The sequence below is a fragment of the Capricornis sumatraensis genome, chromosome 8 (assembly GCF_032405125.1).
Source record: "Capricornis sumatraensis isolate serow.1 chromosome 8, serow.2, whole genome shotgun sequence".
Lineage (NCBI taxonomy): Eukaryota > Metazoa > Chordata > Mammalia > Artiodactyla > Bovidae > Capricornis > Capricornis sumatraensis.
Genome location: NC_091076.1, coordinates 13165342 through 13185561, shown reverse-complemented (window position 1 = coordinate 13185561; position 20220 = coordinate 13165342). Strand labels below are relative to the sequence as shown.

General features: G+C 43.5%; 1 pseudogene; it reads right to left on the bottom strand.

Annotated features, from left to right (window-relative positions):
* Positions 1–1472: 1472 nt before the first annotated feature.
* LOC138082712 (pregnancy-associated glycoprotein 1-like) lies at positions 1473–10269 on the bottom strand (annotated as a pseudogene).
* Positions 10270–20220: the final 9951 nt, after the last annotated feature.

The window sequence follows — 20220 nt, the reverse complement described above, 5'->3', positions numbered from 1 at the left end:
AACCTGCACAGTGTATTAAAAAGCAGAGACTCACTTTGCTACAGAGGTCTGTAGTATGAAAGCTATGATTTTTCCAGTAACCATGTACAGATGTGTGATCTGGACCATAAGAAAGGGTGAATGTCAAAAAATGAAGCTTTTGAACTGTGGTGCTTGACAAGATTCTTGAAAGTCCCTTATACAACGAGGAGATCAAACCAGTCAATCAGAAAGGAAATCAACCTCTGACCCCTGACTCAGCTGAGGCATCTACTGAGGGCCTCCAGGTGGAAAGAACTGATGCTTCCACTGCAAAAGTGCCTAACCATGGCAGCTCCAAGCAAACAGTTTGTAGCTCCTCCCCAGGAGGAAGCTTTGAAAGGCTGAAGGCTCTGTGTACCCTCGGTTCCTGATACAAGCGTTTCATTCTCCCAGAAGCATTGGAGGCCAAGGAAGGGGCATTCTGGGCCCTGGAGGAGGGGGATGGCTCAGGGATCCACTGGGGCCATCACTTACCAAGTAGGACTGGAAAGGACAGAGCAGGCATATGTGGCAGAGAGCTGGTGACTGGGGTTTGGGAACAAGAGGGAACCAGGTCTGCATGAAGTACCTCACCCAAACTGCCCTGGAGGAGAAGCCCAGTGATAAGTTCATCTGAGATTGGATGAAAAGAGTCTATTTCATTACCCCTTATAATTCCTCTGACTGAGGAGGTGGTGCAGTTGGTGGGTCATCGCAAATTCTTCCATGGCCTAGACCATCTTCAGTCACTATCCTTGGGGCTGCCTCTCCCCAGCTTCAGTCATGTAGTGCTGGAGGAAACTGCAATCATGTGTGCTGCTGGGTCAGGCCAATGACCATGTAAAGTCAATCATAGGACCCCATTTCCCTGCCAGGATGGCTGATCTAGGACTGCCCATGTGAACTGAGGTGGGTCATTCAGAGAACACCCTTGAACTCTGATGGCTCCAAGCTTCTTTCCTTACTAGGAGATGCCTTCAGGATATAAAACACAAGGCAGGTAGCTAACTCCCATATTAGGCGTAGAAGCCTTAAGGAAGAAATTTGTCAAGCTAAGACCTTCAAGGAAGAGGAAAGGGAAAGAGTGAGGGTGAGAAAGAGAAAACTGATGACTTCTGATTTCTTGGTTCCAGTCACTGAGATTTTTGTATTTGCTCTGATTCTTGTGTCCTGGATTCCTAGAATCATTTCAACGAGTCTCCACTTTCTGTAAATCCAGTTGGAGTGGTCTCCTCTCAAATGTGATTCAGACTTTGTTCTAGATCCTTCCCAATCATTGTACACATCCCAGACTCAAACAGAGGTACCCATTTGTTTCAGCACCATTAAGAGTGCAACCCTTTATTCTTTATTGAGAATAGGGTGTGCAGACCACCAAATACAGTTCACCAGCATCCTGGGCAGCAGTGCCCTAAGTGTGAGTGAGTGTTTGCTCAGAGCAGCCTTACTGATACCTGAACCACTCCAAGCATTTACACTGCCTGTGCGAGGCCAATCCTGTCATTTCCTCGATCATACACGGAGAAATACAGCCTCAGGAAGACGTCACCCAGGATCCAGTTCTCTGTAGATGTCCTCACTGTGTTCTCTTTAAAGGTGGTATAGCAGTGGCCTCTAGAATCCTGGGGGAGTCAGAGACACACACCAGTCAGCCTGAGCTCTTACCTGGGACTTCTCCAATACCCAGAGCCAGCACAATTCTTCATTTTATTTCCCTCTTTTGGTAAGTATCATGGGGTTTTCTCAGCAGCAGGGGATATGAGAGTTCATCCAAAACCAAAAAGGGCCAAGACATGAGGTTGCCATGAGGAAGGCTGTGGGGGAGAGGAGGACTGGGAGTTGGGGAAACAGAGGAATGAAAAACAACAAAGTCCTACTGTAGAGCGTAAGGAACTATATTCAATATTCAGTGAAAAACCACATGAAAAAGAATAAGAAAAATAATATATATTTTATATGTGTATAACTGAGTCACATTGCTGCGCAGCAGAACTTAACGCAACAGTGAAGATCAGCCACAATTCAATATAATTTTTAGAAAAGAGCGAGTGTGTCCATAGTTCTCCTCACTCCCTGTTTTTTTTCCTTTCGACTCCTGTTCCTTGTTTTCTCTGCAGAGAATGCCGGTTTTTCTCCTGCATCTCCACAATCTGTACTTTATTAAAAAAACTTTATTTTGTATTGGAGTATAGCTGATTAACAATATTCTGAGTTTCAGGTGGACAGTAAAGGGACTCAACCATATGTATCCATGTATCCTGGTCCCAAAGACACCCCTCCCATCCAGGCTGTCATATAACTGAGCGGAGTTCCCTGTGCTACACAGTAACTCATTGTAGTTTATCCATCTTAAATATAGCAGTGCCCACAACACGTTCTTGAAGACTTAACTCAGCAACTCTGCGAAGCCTCCTTTGGCCCACACTCACCCTCTTTGGCCACTCCAGGGTTGGTTGGGTAACTTACTCTGGTTCTCCATCCCCACTGGTCAATTGTAGCCCTCATAACCCCTAGCAAGTCCCCAGTGCCCCAGTGCAGAGCACCTTGGATGCCATTTGCATGAAATCCAGGGCAGTTTTGCCTAGAACCAAGCAACCCTCTGTATGGCTCCATGAGTTTGTGGTTTTAGAATGCCTGAAATTCGCTCTCTTCCTCAAAGCCTTCTTTGAGCCCATCAGCCAGCTCTCAACTTCCACAGGGTGCTGACATGAAGCCTCCACCCTGTGCCGGGGCTGGGCAGTCCCTGTGCACCCTTTAACATCTTAGCATCCAACCTCCTGCACAGGGGTAGGGTACCCCAACTCACAAAGGAGGCACCTGGCCAGAGCAAGGGGAAGATGGCACTAGGGTGAACATGTAATTTATCATCCAAACCAGGAAAACCTCCAGAAGGGAAAGGAGATTGTTAATCCCTATGGTGGGACATCACGCTGGGATTGTCCCAGCCATTCTCATTGTCACATGGCCCATTTCAGGGACTGCTAGAGCCGACTTTCCATGTTCACTGATCTGAGGTTTCAGATTGAACTGAAGCTCTTTGAGGACTGAGGACCTGAGTGTTCCCCTCTCCTTTTGATTCCCACCATGCCAGCATGGTGTGGCATCTCCATATTTATTTAAGGATGATCAATGTCCCAGACCGCCCTTTACTTTCAAGTGCTTCGTCTTGTGGCAGGCTCTGGCCCAGCCAGAGGGGCTCAGGGGCTCCGGGGCTCAGCAGCATCTGCAATGGTGTGACATGGCCTGAAGAGGGCGCCCTCCTCCCAGCAGCAGCCCAAGTGTTCCTGCAAGTTCCTAGTTTCGAACCAACCCTCAGGGTTGTCCCCTCACCTTGAGGATGTATGCTCGAGCTGGCACTGGGTAGTTGATGCCGTTGATGGTGAAGATAATAGAGGGCAGGGTATAGATGGCAAAACATGAAATGTAGTGCTGTTAGAGAGAGAGGGAGAGAGGTTGGCCCTGAAGATCCTTGTTTGTGTGGAGACAGGGAATGACGCTGGGGCATGACCCTTCACCTCGGAACCCTGTGGTGTGGCACCGATGAGCTTCTGGATGCTATTGACCAGTCTTCTTGGGCCAAGGATCAGTGATGTCCCGGTGTCCACAACGGCCTCACAGCCACCAGAACAAGCAATAACCTTTCTTTTCATGGAGATGCTGAGAGACAGTGGAAAAAGCAGGCATCAAGGTAACTCTGAGTCTCCCCAGAGCTGGCCCCTTCCTAACTGTCTCCTAGACAGCCCTTTGTCTCTTGCTTTCTTTTCCTTTGCTCTCAAGACAGCATCTTTCTTGACATCCTTGAATTCAGTACTTGAATACACCAGGAACTTTTGCACCTTGACACAAACTGGTCTTCCTTCCTAGAACAGTCCCCTCCCCTTTGACTAGCAAATTTCCTCTCATCTTCCAGATTCCAGCTTAATTGTATTGTTTTCAGGGAAGTCTTTCCCTCGATGTTTATCAGTCTCCTGTCTTGGTCACTTTCTGTAGACCCTTCCTCATGTCTAGCATGTACCAAAATGACAGTTCACTATGTGGGTGAGTCATTTCTTGTACATCTGCCTTCTTAGATGTGAGGGCGAGTTTTATTCTCATTGCCTCCCTAAAGAGCCTGGCACACAGTGGATGCCCAATGTTTCTGTGTTGAATGAGTGAATGAAGACTGAAAATAATGAATGAGAACCATCCTGAGAGCTGTATCTGGTGGGGAACAAACAATGGGTCAACTGCAGAGTGAAGATGGAGATTCGCAGGGGCAGCAGAATCTCATAGTAGGGGGAGAGAGGGGCGCCTCTGGGAGAGGGTGTCTCTCAGCACTGTTCCTACAACCAGCTCAGACCCTGAGACCCTGGCCAGGAAATACATGACTAGCCCACAGAAAACCCAAAGGACAGGTCAGCTTTTGTCTGAGGGTATCACACAGAATCCTATCAAGTATGCCTCTTGTCCTCAGGTCAGTCCTGGATCCCACCTTCCTAATTCTCTGTTATAGCCCCTGCCCCACTGTGTTCCCAGGTAGGTGTCTTTTTAATTAGTTGCTTTCAAGTCTTAAGACTGCAGCCAACCTCTCTCCAATGCTGGGTAGCTGCTCCCTAAGGAGACCAGTTTTCCCCATTTTCTCAGGGCTTTCCCTGTTTTTAAACAGACATTTATCTCTGCTGAGAACTTCCTTGGTCCCAGGTAGCCCTGGACAGCTGATCATCTTATAACTCTGTCCAGGCTAGTGAAATTCTCTCTAATCCTCTGTTCACCACACTGTAGAGTCCTCTAACCATGCTCCCCACCTCAAAGGGCAGTGGGTGCAGCCCTCTCCCAGCTGCACAGACTTCTCCGGACCCTTTTAGGACCCTGGTCAGAGCCCTGGTCAGAAGGCCTGCAGTGATTATGAACCCATGGATTGTTTGTGTGTCTATGTGTTTGTATATGTGTTTGTATGTGTCTCTGTGTGTGTTTGTGTCACTGACTAGCTGTGCATATTTTTATGTGTCTCTGTGTATGTTTATATGTGTCTGCTTCTGTGTTTTCATGTGTCTGTGTGTCTGTCTGTGTTGCTGTGGGTGGTGTATATGTCTGTGTGACTGTGTGTCTGAGAATGCTTTTGTGTGTGTGTGCCTGTGTCCATGTACAATAGTGGTAGCATCACTGGGCTGACCCTCAGAGGGAGAGGCTTACCGGTCCATGTGTACACTCCAGTCGCCTGCGTGGATCAATGGTACCCAGTTGAGCTCTCCCTTGTAATAGTGGTGGTCCACCCCACCAAACATCACCACACTGCCCTTCGCCCTGCATGTGTAGAGAGAAGAGGGGGCAGGGATTCTTGGAGGACAGTAATGACAGCACTGTCTTAGAGCTGTGCTTGTCTACCCATCAAAGCCTTGTCTACCCAATAATGTCCCCATTTACCGATGCAGAAATCGAGGCTAGGAGTGATTGAGATCCAGACTGAGGTCGGTTACTGGCTAATGAGTGGCACAGAGGAGGTTAGAAGCTGAATCATCTGGTTGGGCTCCACCCACTATGTCTTCTGAAGAGACCCTGGACCTCCTGTTACATGAATGTTCAGATACATTCAGAGGACAGGGTGCTGAAGCATTTTTACTTTCCCCTTGTCCAGCTTGTCATTTTTAAGGAAAATCAAGGCCTGGGAGCGCTAAGTATGTGGGTTCAGGTCACCCAGAGTTGGCTCTGCTGGCCTGTGAACTCTACTGTCCAAACAGCCCCACACTCAGAAGGGACCCCACCTCTGCTCTCCCTGTCTTGAAATGCCTAATATTTCTTGAACAAGGGGTCCCATGCTTTGGTTTTGTGTCCCACACTTTCATTTTTCACAGGCTCCTGCAAATTGGGTAGCTGGTCCTGGGCTCCCAGTGAAATGCTAATGAGGAAGGAAAGATATCCACCATCCTTCTCCTTCCTTCCTTATCAAATTCATAAGCAAATCCTATTGCCTTAACCTCCAACAGTTTTCCTGTTGCCTTCCATTAGGCATCCCCTTCAATCATCCCCCTAGACCAAGGAGCAGGGTTGTGTTCCAATAAAGCTTTATTCATAAAAGCCAGCGGTGAATCCAGGTAGGGCCCTGGGGCCATAGTTATCCTGGGTTTGATTATCTCTCAGGATACTTCTTTATCAAGTGTTCTATAATTTTCATGGAACTGAAAGCATGTTACAGCTAATTTGGAGAAAAGGATTGTCCATTTCCAACTTACTTGCCCAAGTAGAAGGCAAAAACAGGCTCCGAAAAGGCACCTTGATTCTTCAGGTTGTCAAAGATGGGTATGGTTCTTATGAAGGACATGTCAGGGTAGTTCAAGCCCAAGACGCCATCAAAAGGTACATGCTCAAACCCGTATTCCGCCACGCTTAGTCCGAATTCCTGATCAGTACTTAGAAGGCCCCCAATCTGTGGGAGAGAAGAGTGTTCCTGCTTGCAGATACATGAAGTGGGGCTAGGACTGGGCTGGCTGGGGTGCATTGCCGTTAGATCCTCAGAGAATAATTGAGTCTGTTCTGTGTCTTTGGTGGACCTCAGACGGTTAGACCAAACTGGAAGGGAAATTTGGGTTCCATTTGTGAGAGGCTGTGTATTTTAAAACATCTGCCGCTCTGAAAAACACCACCTGAGTGAATCAAATTGGCCTCATGGCTTCTGTACAGGTGTGGCAACCAAGAGTCAGGCCAGGACCGATTGGTGCCGCCTTGTGGAGAATATGATTCGAGAGCAAGGTAGCCTTCTCTTTGGCATCACTCTGACCTAATGACAGGAATGAACTGCATTCTCTGTAAGCTACTGTGGATTCTGCATCTGTCCAGGAAGACAGAAGCTGAAAACACAGTCTTGCTTGCAGGGTTCTATGAAATTACTGCCTGGGGAATCCACTTTTGGGGATATGTGTGTATTTGTGTGAGTGTGTATGAGAGAAAGAGAGAGAGGAGAACTACTCAAGTACTTTCGGGGAGGCAGGCCATAGGTTTATTAGACTCTTAAGGGTCCCCTAGAGTGAGAACTCATTTATCAGGCCCCCTGACATCTGAGGCCTCCAATTTCCCACTCTGGATACCTGATCCCTTGACTATCCCTAGGGTCCCCAGATCAATTTTGTCCTGTCCCAATCACCCCACAGCAACTTCAGTCCTGAAAAGCCAGCCCAGCTCCACCACTTACCACATGTGTGACCTCAACAAGGCCCTTGCTGTCTGCACCTCAGTTTCCTCATGTGTCTCATGAACTAATAAGACCACCTGCTGTGTGGGGTTATTGCAGGATTAAACCAGTTATTACCTGAAAGTGCCTGGAACAGTGTCTCAGAATATAAAAGTGCGTGCTTTTCCCCTCTCTTCTCGCTCACAGCAAAATGAACCTTGAACTGCTCATGGGCAGAAGAGCTGCATGTCCACACCTCAAGCCACTCTCTGGGTTAGCTAATCTGTTTGCTTGTGTGTCACCATGGGCACTGCCTCCCCAGGGACAGGATCCTGTGGGTTAGATGGCCAATATCTATGGGAGTTAGGCTAGGAAGGGTCCTGCCAGATGGTCCTGCATCTGTTTTGCAAGCAGTGGTCACTTCATAGCCAGTCCTGACTCAGCTTCCGTTTACACGTTACCCGAACGGTGTCATAAGCAAGAAATCCCTTCATGCTCCCAGATCCATAGGTGATGCTGAAGGTCTTTTGGGTAGGCCGGAAGGTGGAAGACTGATGATGTCGGAACCTAACGTGTGTAGCTGCAGACACAAGAGATGAGTGTCATCAGATGCCAAGGGTGGAAACAGGGTGGCAGGGCAAGTGAAGGATGGTCCGGGTATAGGGTGTCTGTACTCACAACAGGCTGAACTGGGGCAAAAGACGGAGGGCACCCACAACTCAGATGAGCCTGTGTCAAAGACAACCTGGAATTCCTGAGGGGGTGTTCCAATGGTGATTTTACCCACATAGATCATCTACAGGGAAAAGGAGGGAGTGGGTTATTGCTCAACTGGCTACTCTCTATTCCCACACCGTTGCCTCCCTCTGGGTGTCACATATCTCTTGGGATTACTTTTGAATCACTGTGCAGCTCAAAGCCTTTGATCACAGTAGTGCTTGCATTTGATTATTTTTTTTTCTGTGCTACATGGTATGCAGGATATTGACTCTATGACCAGGCGTTGAAGTGGTACCTCCTGCATTGGAAGCACAGAGGCATAACCACTGAGCTGCCAGGACCACTGGACACCCAGGAGAGTCCTAGTGCCTTCATTTAAGAAGCTCTGTAGTCTCTTCAAACCCAGCCTCAGCATCCCCTTCTCCAGGAAGTCCTTCTTGATTAACATCAGCCACTCTCTCTAAACTCAGACGACATCCAATCAACACCACATAGATGACCCTTTTCATGACATGTATTTACTCTTTGCCTATCTCTCAGGCTGGCATGGGCGTTCTTGAAGACAAAATAAGACCCCCTTTTAATCTAAATACAGTAAACACAGTGTTAGATTCTTATGACCTTACATGAAATACAGGTTCAGTAATTTTTACTGCTGTGGTTCTTGCATCTGTGGAAACTAAATTCTGCCTGAGGATTCACAATTGCTTGGCAGTTGGTTGGTTCTACCTTTTGATCAGTGATGGTTCACTCTTCATCTGTGACTGAGTGGCTCACTTAGTTCAGAAGGAACAATCTCCCTCAAACTAATGACACATCTTTGACACAGAAATGGATGTTTACCTGCCACCTGGTCATTGCCGGGCCCTGTCACCAAGACCAAGAGTTGAGGATGAGAGTGCCTTCTTCTCTGGGTGGCGTACCTGTTTCCCAGGCTTTCTGCCTCCTGTAGGAGTCCCAACCCTAACATCCCACTTGGCCTCTCCAGATGAGCCCCAGTGCTAGGCTAGAGCACCAGCGGGTGCTGTGGAGCACCACCCCCAATACACTCACATCCATGATGTTCCTCAGGGGATGAATAGTTATATTTGAGCCACGAGAAGAAATCTGGGACTGTCTGTAAGCATGTTCCTTCAGGAAATTTTTCAGCATGCTTTTTTCGCTGAGGGTTTTTCTCATGGTCTTCACTTTTGTTAGAGGTATTCTTTCATTGAGCATTTGACAAAGAAAACAAAGAAGCTACAATTAGCTGTCAGTGTTAAGGTATATTGTCATTGTAATGGCCCTGTGTATTTTCCAATCATTTTTATGAGTCACCTTATTATCAGAATTTTATGCATATACTATGGTAAACACATAGATTTGAATACAGGTTCTTTTCTGCAATCTTGGGTAAGCCATATGACCATGTGGGATCTCAGTCTCCCCCTAGGTAAAATGGTGGAATGTAACAATTCAAACCCTCCAAATAGAATATTTTGGGGATAAGTGAAGTGATGGATATAAGGTACCAGATAAATAGGAAATGGATGACAATGACATCCATCTCAACAATGACAGCCATTAGCATTGCTGTTGCCATCCCATGTGTCCTTCTCATAGAAGCTCAGGGAAGGAGGTAGAAGGGGGACTCCTATCCTCTTTTACAATGGAGCAGTTTGAAATGCAAGAGGTTTCTGAGTTGGCTTGGGTCACACTGCTTGTCAGATATGAAACAGTGTATATAAAACAGTGTATCTATCTCCAAGTTGAAAGAGAATTGAGACTTCAAAGAAGAATCAAGGAGATAGGGAAAAAGTTAGGAAAATTTAGGGGCTCGAGAAGGAAGGATGAGTCAAATGAAATATTAAAAGAAAACAACACAGAGAGAAATACACTCACAGAGACTTCCAAAGAAATGGAGAGATAAATGACAGTGATACAGAGATGCAGACATAGACATATAAACACTGAAGTATATGGGGGAAAAAGAAGACATATTGAATAAAATGTAGAAAAGTGCTATTCCACAGGACCACATCGACATCTGCATAGACTGTGCACTGAACAGTTGCAAGGAGTTCTATTTTCAATAGATCATGAGATGAATGGACCCCAAGAGTTGTGCAACCATGCAAATCTACACCAAGACCCTTGGGACCCACAGTTCCTATAGCAAGTTACTTATCAATAAGTAAGAGTTGAACATTAAGACTGTCAGGGATATATTCCATTCCCTTTTAAACCTGATGGGTGGAAGAATAGTCAGATGAAAAGAAAAATTTGAGAAAGGAATATGATGTGGATTACAGTCCCCATACTTACATGACTATGCACTCTGAGAAGGTCACCAGCCCGAGGAGCACAAGACACTTCATACTTCTTTCTTAGCTCCAAGTACTCAGGGAAGTTCAGGTTCTTAGCATGTAGTGGTGACCAGAAGCCCCTAGTTATATATGCTCTGACATGCCTTGTTTTCCCCTTTGGGCCACTAAAAGTTCTGAAAAAACACAAATCTCAAGATAAAATCTTTACCTCCATCAGTGTCCTTGGTGAGTGGACTTTGAAGCCTCTCAGAATACAGAGAATTGAACTATAATCTCTTCCTTGAAGCTTGGCTGGAAAATAAAACTGATCTGCATGGGCATCTACAAAGATGGAGAACCTTGACTACTTGGAGGAAAAAATGCTAAGAACATCATGAAAATGGATACTAAGGGCCATGCTTGACATTCTTGGTTTCATGTCATCTTCCTAGCCACTTCGTGAGATATGCATTGCTGTCTTTGTTGGAGAGGAGATTGCTAGGAAGATAAGTTGTCAAATGGCAAAGTGAAGACTTCAGGGACAGTCCAGGGATATACAACTGGCTTTAGTTAGTGGGTCTAATGGCAGACATCAGGGGTACCTATGATGCCAGTCTGCATCAAAGATCTAGGGCAGAGCAGTACTTCAATTGCATGCTTTCAGTATTGGAAGAAATGTCGTATGCATCCACAAGATATTTTATATCATCCAAAAAACGTACAAGGAAGAACTGTGTGCTGGGTTCTGGGTTAAAGGTTTCAAAGTCAAAGTTGATCAAGACAAAACTAGTCTTTATCTTAAGAGTGCTAGCAGTCTAGCTCTCAAAAACTCTTGGCCCCAGGAGGGAAGAGAAATGATAATAGGACTAGGTTGCCATGTTGGACTCTGGGCAGTACAGGCTTTACTACTGAGAGCAACCTTTGCTACATTTCACCCATGCTGGAGAGCAGGCCAGTTGGCCATGTTTTCAAGAGAAGTCAGAAGTTTGGATATTTATGTACAATCTACTGATTTTAATGTTCAGTTCAGTTCAGTAGCTCAGTCGTGTCCGACTCTTTGCGACCCCATGAATTGCAGAACGCCAGGCCTCCCTGTCTATCACCAACTCCCGGAGTTTACTCAGAGTCACGTCCATCGAGTCAGTGATGCCATCCAGCCATCTCATCCTCTGTCGTCCCCTTCTCCTCCTGCCCCCAATCCCTCCCAGCATCAGAGTCTTTTCCAATGAGTCAACTCTTCGCATGAGGTGGCCAAAGTACTGGAGTTTCAGCTTTAGCATCATTCCTTCCAAAGTAATCCCAGGGCTGATCTCCTTCAGAATGGACTGGATGGATTTCCTTGCAATCCAAGGGACTCTCAAGAGTCTTCTCCAACACCACAGTTCAAAAGCATCAATTCTTTGGCGATCAGCCTTCTTCACAGTCCAACTCTCACATCCATACATGACCACAGGAAAAACCATAGCCTTGACTAGATGGACCTTAGTTGGCAAAGTAATGTCTCTGCTTTTGAATATGCTATTGAGGTTGGTCATAACTTTTCTTCCAAGGAGTAAGCGTCTTTTAACTTCATGGCTGCAATCACCATCTGCAGTGAATTTGGAGCCCCCCAAAATAAAGTCTGACACTGTTTCTACTGTTTCCCCATCTATTCCCCATGAAGTGATGGGACCTCATGCCATGATCTTCGTTTTCTGAATGTTGAGCTTTAAGCCAACTTTTTCACTCTCCTCTTTCACTTTCATCAAGAGGGTTTTTAGTTCCTCTTCACTTTCTGCCATAAGGGTGGTGTCATTTGCATATCTGAGGTTATTGATATTTCTCCCGGCAATCTTGATTCCAGCTTGTGTTTCTTTCAGTCCAGTGTTTCTCATGATGTACTCTGCATATAAGTTAAATAAGCAGGGTGACAATATACAGCCTTGACGTACTTCTTTTCCTATTTGGAACCAGTCTGTTCCATGTCCAGTTCTAACTGTTGCTTCCTGGGGCACTTGCAGTCTTCTCAAACCAGGTCTCAAACCCATATCTTAAGCACTGGATCAGAAAGGAAAACATTCTTGAAGGAATTTGAAATACATCACTTTTAAATGAAACTTGGCACCATGGCCTATTTTTGAGGAGACTAATAGAGTGTTGTCCCCTACTGTAAGCAACCTCCTATGATCAGGAGTGATTTAGTTTCCCCTCCCAAGTGTTCCTACAGCATCTTGAAGCTGTCCCTGCCATGTGGTTTTGATCTTGCTTGAGTTTCTGAAATCCACACTAGACCACAGCTTCCAGAGGGCAGGCCTGTCACTTGACTCACTTGTAAGTATATGTCAGTAAATCTTATCTCATTATACCAGACTCTAATGTCAAGACAAGGCTAACACAAAGATCAGTTATTCTATTGTGAGTGTTAGGTTACCGGTACAATGACTGTAATCAAACCCTAAATAACATTGTCTTAAATACAAGACAATTTCAATTCACTCTCATACAATGTTAGTGCAGGTCTCTCCACAGAGGTGGGAACCCATTTCTTTCTTGTCACATCTTCCACCTCTGCCACTTACCTCTTGTCTGATATGGCTGCTCCAGTCATTACATGTGCATTCCAGCTAGTGGGACAGAAAATAATACTTCCATTTGGAAGTGACATATCACCTCTACTCAAATTCCACTCTCCGAAGTATCTTCCATGGTCATGGCAAACCTGGGGGTGGTGGGTCCACAGAAGGGCAGGGGAATGTGATCCTACTATAGAACATTCATGATGAGTAGCAAGGGCCACCACTCTTCATTCATGTCCCTGTAATTCATTGTTCTTTGGTTCTCCCCACACAGCTCTCAGTCTGATTTGGGCTGCAGATATGGATATGGATGAGGCTATAAGAGAGGAAATGGCCCAGGCTGTACAAATAAGGAGAAAACAAGAAAGGAAAGAAGATAAGAAAATATAAAAATGCAAAATCTATAGAAAAGCCTGCTTGTAGTCATAATTTTGCATTTATGCAATTTATGTATATTTGTGGTTTATGAATCAATTTATAAAGTAAAAAATAAGACAAATGTAAAATATAAATATATTAACTAAACCCAACAAAATAATAAAGTGAAAGTGAAGTCTCTCAGTCATGTCTGACTCTTTGCGACCCCATGGACTGTAGCCTACCAAGCTCCTCTGTCCATGGGATTTTCCAGGCAATCATACTGGAGTGGATTGCCATTTCCTTCTCCAGAGGATCTTCCCAACCCAGGGATCGAACCCGGGTTTCCCGCATTGTAGACAGACGCTTTACCACCTGAGCCACCAGGGAAGCTAACAAAATAAGGCTAGATCATATTAAACACATAATAGTATCAGGATTAAGTTTGGATGCACATTGCAAGAAAGTAAAACAACCAAAACTTTAGCAAGATAAACTTGACTTTTCTCCCCCACTGAAACAAAGCTGGAGGTGGGCCAGCCAGAACTTGGGTGGTGTCCATCTCCAGGGTTACATGTTTGTTCAGTACAACTTCAGGAATTCCAACCATCACAACTAAAATCCAGACAACAGTTAGGAAGTAGGTGGGGAAGGGAAGAGTCTCATCTCTCTGCTTGCATCTCAAAGTCACCAGTCATGACTAAGAGCACAGGTGGGTAGGAAATGCAGTCCTGTAGCTACTGGGCTCATAGCTATATAACAACCTATTTTCAGTTTTGAAAGAGAAGCAGAGAATAGATCATTTTGTAGGTAGCCAGCAGTGTCTGCCTTAAAGAACAAAGCTTTTCTGAATGGATTAGGCTGAATGGCTGGACACAGTGTGGGAGCCAGGAGGAAGGAGTAGCAACGAGAAACAGCTAGATGGATCTGAACTGTGCTCCAGAAAAAAGAGGCAGCCTGGTCAGCAGAGATCTTCTAAGGACTGAAATGAAGATTACACATACCACATGACCCAATTTGTTTTGAAAACTTCTTTTCCAACTCAGGTCCCAAATCTCTCTCAATCTTCAGCTTCTAAATACCTTACCTTTGTTACCTCACATCCTGACCTACCTGTCTCACCTTCCTTATTTCTGTTCACATCACTTCTCCATCTAGTTCACCACCATTACAAAATCCAGTATTGAGAACTTTTCAACACTTTCTAGAAGTGGGTTGAAACACAGTGACTCTTTCTACTTTAGTATTTGTTTGTCCTGATCAGGGTTGTTTGAAAGGACTGAGATGGCTAGAATTATGGAGATCTCACGTTTCCTCTAAAATCCCAAACAGGAATGTGATTTCCTTGGACCTGGAGGGGAGGTGTTCCCTTTTGGATCCACAGGTCTTAGCATAACAGTAAGTCCCCTTGTGTACGAACAAGTTACATTTGAAAAGGGTGTTCAAAAATCCCAATTTCTTCATAAGTCCAGCAAAGTTACTTAGGTAGCCAACTAAGACAATTGGCTATATATTGCTGTAGATTAATAGCTTTATGACACTTTTCACACAAATAATACATAAAAAACAAACACAAACAATAAAAGAATCATTTTTAATCTTGTAGTACCTGGATAGGGAATGGCAACCTACCCCACTATTTTTGTTTGGAGAATCACCATGGAAATAAGACCCTGGCAGACTGCAGTCCATATGTTTCAAAAGTCAGATACAGCTAAGCAACTAAAAACACCTTTAAAAATAGAATAGTAGTACTGTCTACATTACCACTGCGTTTATACTTTCTTTCAGACAGTGAAGGCTTGAACTAAAAGTCCTGCACTATTGTACTCCATACAGTTCTGTATAGTAAAGTACACAAAACCACACCCTCTTGTTTGGATGTGCCCATGACAATGTGTGTCAGATCTGTGAACTAACTGATGTGAATGCACTTGCAAATGCACTTTTACATGTTTGACAGTTTTCAACTTGAATGTTTATATGTAACAAACTTGCTACACAGGTTTTCAGTGAATGTATATAGTGAAGGAACAAGAGAGGAGAGTAAGGAGCTGCCTGTTCTTTCCCTTTTCGCATGTTTTATGGCCACTCTGAATAGGAATTTCATTGGATGTAATTGAGGCCTGGTGTATGGGAATATGGCTGCAAGTGACAGAGGACCAGGATCCCAGGCGGTAGGACAAGAGCCGTGGTTGGTTGAAAACAGCCAAGAGTGCATAATAGGAGGAAACAGGTTTTCACTGGTTTATGTGAAAGACTTAGCAAATATCCGGATTTCTGTGTAGTGATTGAGCAGTGGATTAGAGGAGCAGTCCCTGTTGCCCAGGATGAGCAAGATAGGAGAAGAGAGAGGACACTGAACCATGAAAATGAAATGTATCCCAGGTCAAGTATGTCTAGTATTGAGGGGATGTAAGTCCTGTCAATTTATCTGCTCCATTCTGCAAAGAATTAGAGTTGTAAAAGAGGAAAGGTCTTCACTATGCTAGCACCTTATTCTTCTTCTGTCCAGTGAACATTGATTTCTAATGCCATTTCTTTATAAACAGAGGATGCACTTTGTATGATTTAAGTCTTCTAATTTACTGTTCCATATAAACTTTTGGTGCTGTTCTGTGCCCAGGCACATGGGGCCCTGGGGCCTTGCAGGCTCTGTTTCTGCTCAGAGTGCAGTGTATGGGGATCTGCTGTCATCTGGGCCCCGGGTTATATCTTCAGTTTGGGTTCACATCTGAGGGGTTAACTCTAGTTGGGTTTAATTCTATCATCTTGCTCTTTATCTTCAGTTTGTCCCATGTTCTTTCTTTCCATTTCTCTTTTTATGCCTGACTTCTTTGTGACTGAGAAGTTTTTATGATTCCCTTTTATATCCGTTGCCACTTTATTAACTGTAACTGTTTTTTTTTTTTTAAATTTTACTTTATTTTACTTTACAATGCTGTATTGGTTTTGCTATTCATCAACATGAATCCACCATGGGTGAACACGTGTTCCCAATCCTGAACCCCCCTCCCACCTCCCTCCCTATACCATCTCTCTGGGTCATCCCAGTGCACCAGCCTCAAGCATCCTGTTTCCTGCATCAAACCTAGACTGGCAATTCGTTTCTTATATGATATTATACATTTTTCAATGCCATTCTCCCAAATCATCCTACCCTCTCCCTCTCCCACAGAGTCCAAAAGACTGTTCTATACATCTGTGTCTCTTTTGCTGTCTCGCATACAGAGTTATCATTACCATTTTTCTAAATTCCACATATATGTGTTAGTATACTGTACTGGTGTTTTTCTTTCTGGCTTACTTCACTCTGTATAATAGGCTGCAGTTTCATCCACCTCATTAGAACTGATTCACATGTATTCTTTTTCATGGCTGAGTAATACTCCATTGTGTATATGTACCACAGCTTTCTTATCCATTCGTCTGCTGATGGACATCTAGGTTGCTTCCATGTCCTGGCTACTGTAAACAGTGCTGCGATGAACATTGGGGTACATGTGTCTCTTTCAATTCTGGTTTCCTCAGTGTGTATGCCCAGCAGTGGGATTGCTGGGTCATAAGGCAGTTCTATTTCCAGTTTTTTAAGCAATATCCATACTGTTCTCCATAGTGGCTATACTAGTTTGCATTCCCACCAACAGTGTAAGAGGGTTCCCTTTTCTCCACACATTCTCCATCATTTATTGCTTGTAGACTTTTGGATTGCAGCCATTCTGACTGGTGTAAAATGTTTTAAAAGTAGTTTTAAGATCCATGGTATGCATCTTTAACTTGCCAGTCTATCATTATTAATTATGATAATCATTAAATTATTTATTTATTTATCATTTCTTTGTACTGGGTCTTAGCATGGCATGCAGGATCTTCTTTGTGGTAGGGACTCTATTTTAGGATGGCAAGCTCAGTATTTGCAGCGTGTAAACTCTATTTGAAACATGCAGGCTTAGTTGCTCATTGACATGTGGGATCTTAGTTATCTGGGAAAGGAACAAAACTTTGCCATTTGCAAATGCTTTGCATTGCAAAGTAGATCCTTAACCACTGGACCACCAAGGAAGTATTTACCTTTTAATACATATTACATACGTGTCATTTTGGGTACTGTTCATTCCCCTTGTAGATCCAGATTTTCACTTCGTCTTAAATTCCTTCTGACTTGAGACCTTTTAAAAAACATTTATTACATTGGTCTGTTGGTGGTGATACAGTCTTGTAGTTGTTGTATGTCTGAGAAAGTATTTTATCTTGTTTTTGATATGTATTTTTCTTGGGTATAGAAGTCTGAGTCAATTATATTTCTCTCAGCATTTTAAGATGTGGTGCCATTGTCCTCTGGCTAACATTGTTTCATTTGCCTAATTTGCTGTCATCCCCATTTTTTGTTCTACTGTGTCTGTTTTTCCTTCTGGTTACATTTCTCTGGTTGATTGTCTTAAACCATGAATTATGATGTGCCTTTGTATAGTTGTCATATTTCTTGTCCTTGAGTTAATTGAGCTTTTGTGTTAATGGGTTTAAAGCTTTCATCATATCTGGAAATTTTTCAGCCAGTAATTATGAAGTTCTTTTCTCTATTCTCTTGTCTTTCACTTCCTGTGGGATTCCATTTACATATATTTTAGCACTCTTAAAGTTACTTCAAATCTCTGTGATGCACAAATAATTTTTTCCCACAGTCTTTCCATTTCTATTTTACATGTCTCTGTTTAACATACTCAATATTCTTCAGCTTCGTGAATATAAGGGTTATTGATGTAGTAAGTTGGTGATGGATAGGGAGGCCTGGCGTGCTGCGATTCATGATGTCGCAAGGAGTCAGACACGACTGAGTGACTGAACTGAACTGAAGCATTTTAATGCCCTTCCCTGCTAATTATATAATATATATTTTACTTGTGTTTTTACTAATTGTTTTTTCCTTCATTATGGATATTTTTTTGCTTCCTTAGACATCTGGATTTTTTTTCTTTTTAAATTTATTTATTTATCTTTATCAGAGGATACTTACTTCACAATATTGAGATGAAAGTAGGACAAATACTTTCACAATTTATAGGGAAATTTTATTTTTTTATATTTATGTTTATTTTATTTATTTTTTTACTTTACAATACTGTATTGGTTTGCCAAACATCAGCATGAATCAAATCTTAAATTGGATTGTGGATGTGGTCACTTACTTTTAGATGCTGGATATTTTTAAATTTTTATAAATTATTCCTTTCATTGTTTGCAAACACTGTTAATTTCTTGGAAAAAATTTCATTTTTTGAAGGCATGCTGTTCAGTTTTTTAAGCCGAGATGAAGCCAGCCTTTAGACCAGGTTTACAATTTCCCACTAGCAAGGCAATATTGTCTTCAGGGCCTATTTATCTCATGGGAATTATGAGTAATTTCCATGCTGGTGGGTGGGGACACAATTAGACTTGATGCAATTTGAGACTCAAGGATTGTTCCCTATAATTCTGACCAGTACTATCAACTCTCTGCTTAAAACTGGAGGGGTACCACCTGTACTTTCCCACAGTTCTGTGTATGTAGCTCTCTCCTGTGAGCTCTAACTATATAGAGTCACAAATCTCTCTTCTTGGGGAGACTGTCTCTGCCTAGATATCCGTTCCATGTATGTGTTGGAAACTAATTCTAGAGATGAGGCCATTGTAGAACTCACCTTGCTTGCTCCGCTCCTCAGGAATCCATTCTCTGCTGTCAGATGTTTGATGTAAAACAATGCTCTTTCTTTAGTCTTTTCTACTTTGGAATTATTTGAGACGGGAGGATAAATGTGTCCTTTGCTCCTCTGTGTCTACCAAAATGGAGGTCCCCCTGCAATCAGAACTCACTGATGCCTTGTGAATGCTAGGCACTGACTTCTGTGCATGGGTGCAGACTTGACTGGGGTTAAGTGTTGGGGCCTTAGTCTTAGGGAGCCCCAGTCTTGCTGGAGAAACATGCCAATTACAAATAGTATTTGCTATGTGGTATGTTCAGTTCAGTTCAGTCTCTCAGTCATGTCCCACTCTTCACAACCCCATGGACTGCAGGACGCCAGGGCTCGCTGTTCTTCATGAACTCCTAGAGTTTGGGTAAACTCATGTCCATCAAGTCGGTGATGCCGTCCAACCATCTCGTCCTCTGTTGTCCTTTTCTCCTCCTGCCTTCAATCTTTCCCAGTAACAGGGTCTTTTCTAATGAGTCAGTTCTTCACGTCAGGTGGCCAAAATATTGGAGGTTCAATTTTAGCATCAGTCCTTCCAATGAATATTCAGGGCTGATTTCCTTCAGGATTGACTGGTTTGATTTTCTTGTACTTGAAGGGACTCTCAAGAGTCTTGTCCAACACCACAGTTCAAAGCCATCAATTCTTCATCGCTCACCATTCTTTATGGTGTAACTGTCACATCCATACATTACAACTTGAAAAATCATAGCTTTGATTATACTGAACTTTTTCAGCAAAGTAATGTCTCTGTTTTTTTAAAAATTGTATAGATTTGTCACAGCTTTCCTTGAAATGAGCAAGCATCTTTTAATATCATGACTGAAGCCATTATCTGCAGTGATTTTGGGGCCCCTTCAAATAAAGTCTCTCACTGTTTCCACTGTTTCCCCATGTATTTGCCATGAACTGATGGGACCAAATGCTAGGATCTTTATTTTCTGAATGTGGAGTTTAAACCAGATGTTTCACTCTCCTCTTTCACTTTCATCAAGAGGCTCTTTAGCTCCTGTTCAATTTATGGCATTAGGGTAGTGTCTTCAGCATGTCCTTAGTTTTGTGTGTATTGATATTACACACAGCAATCTTGATTCCAGCTTGTGCTTCATCCAGTTGGGTATTTGGCATGATGTACTCTGCATATAATTTAAATAAGTGAGGTGACAGTATACAGCCTTTACCTACTCCTTTCCCGATCTGGAATCAGTCCATTGTTCCATGTTCAGCTCTAACTGTTGCTTCTTGACCTGCAAACAGATTTCTCAGAAGGCAGGTAAGATGGTCTGGTATTCCCATCTATGTAAGTTTTATACATTTTGTTGTGATCCACACAGTCAAAGGCTTTTGCATGGTCAATAAAACAGAAGTAGGTGTTTTACTAGAATTCTCTTGCTTTTTCTATCATCTAACGAATATTGGCAATTTGATCTCTG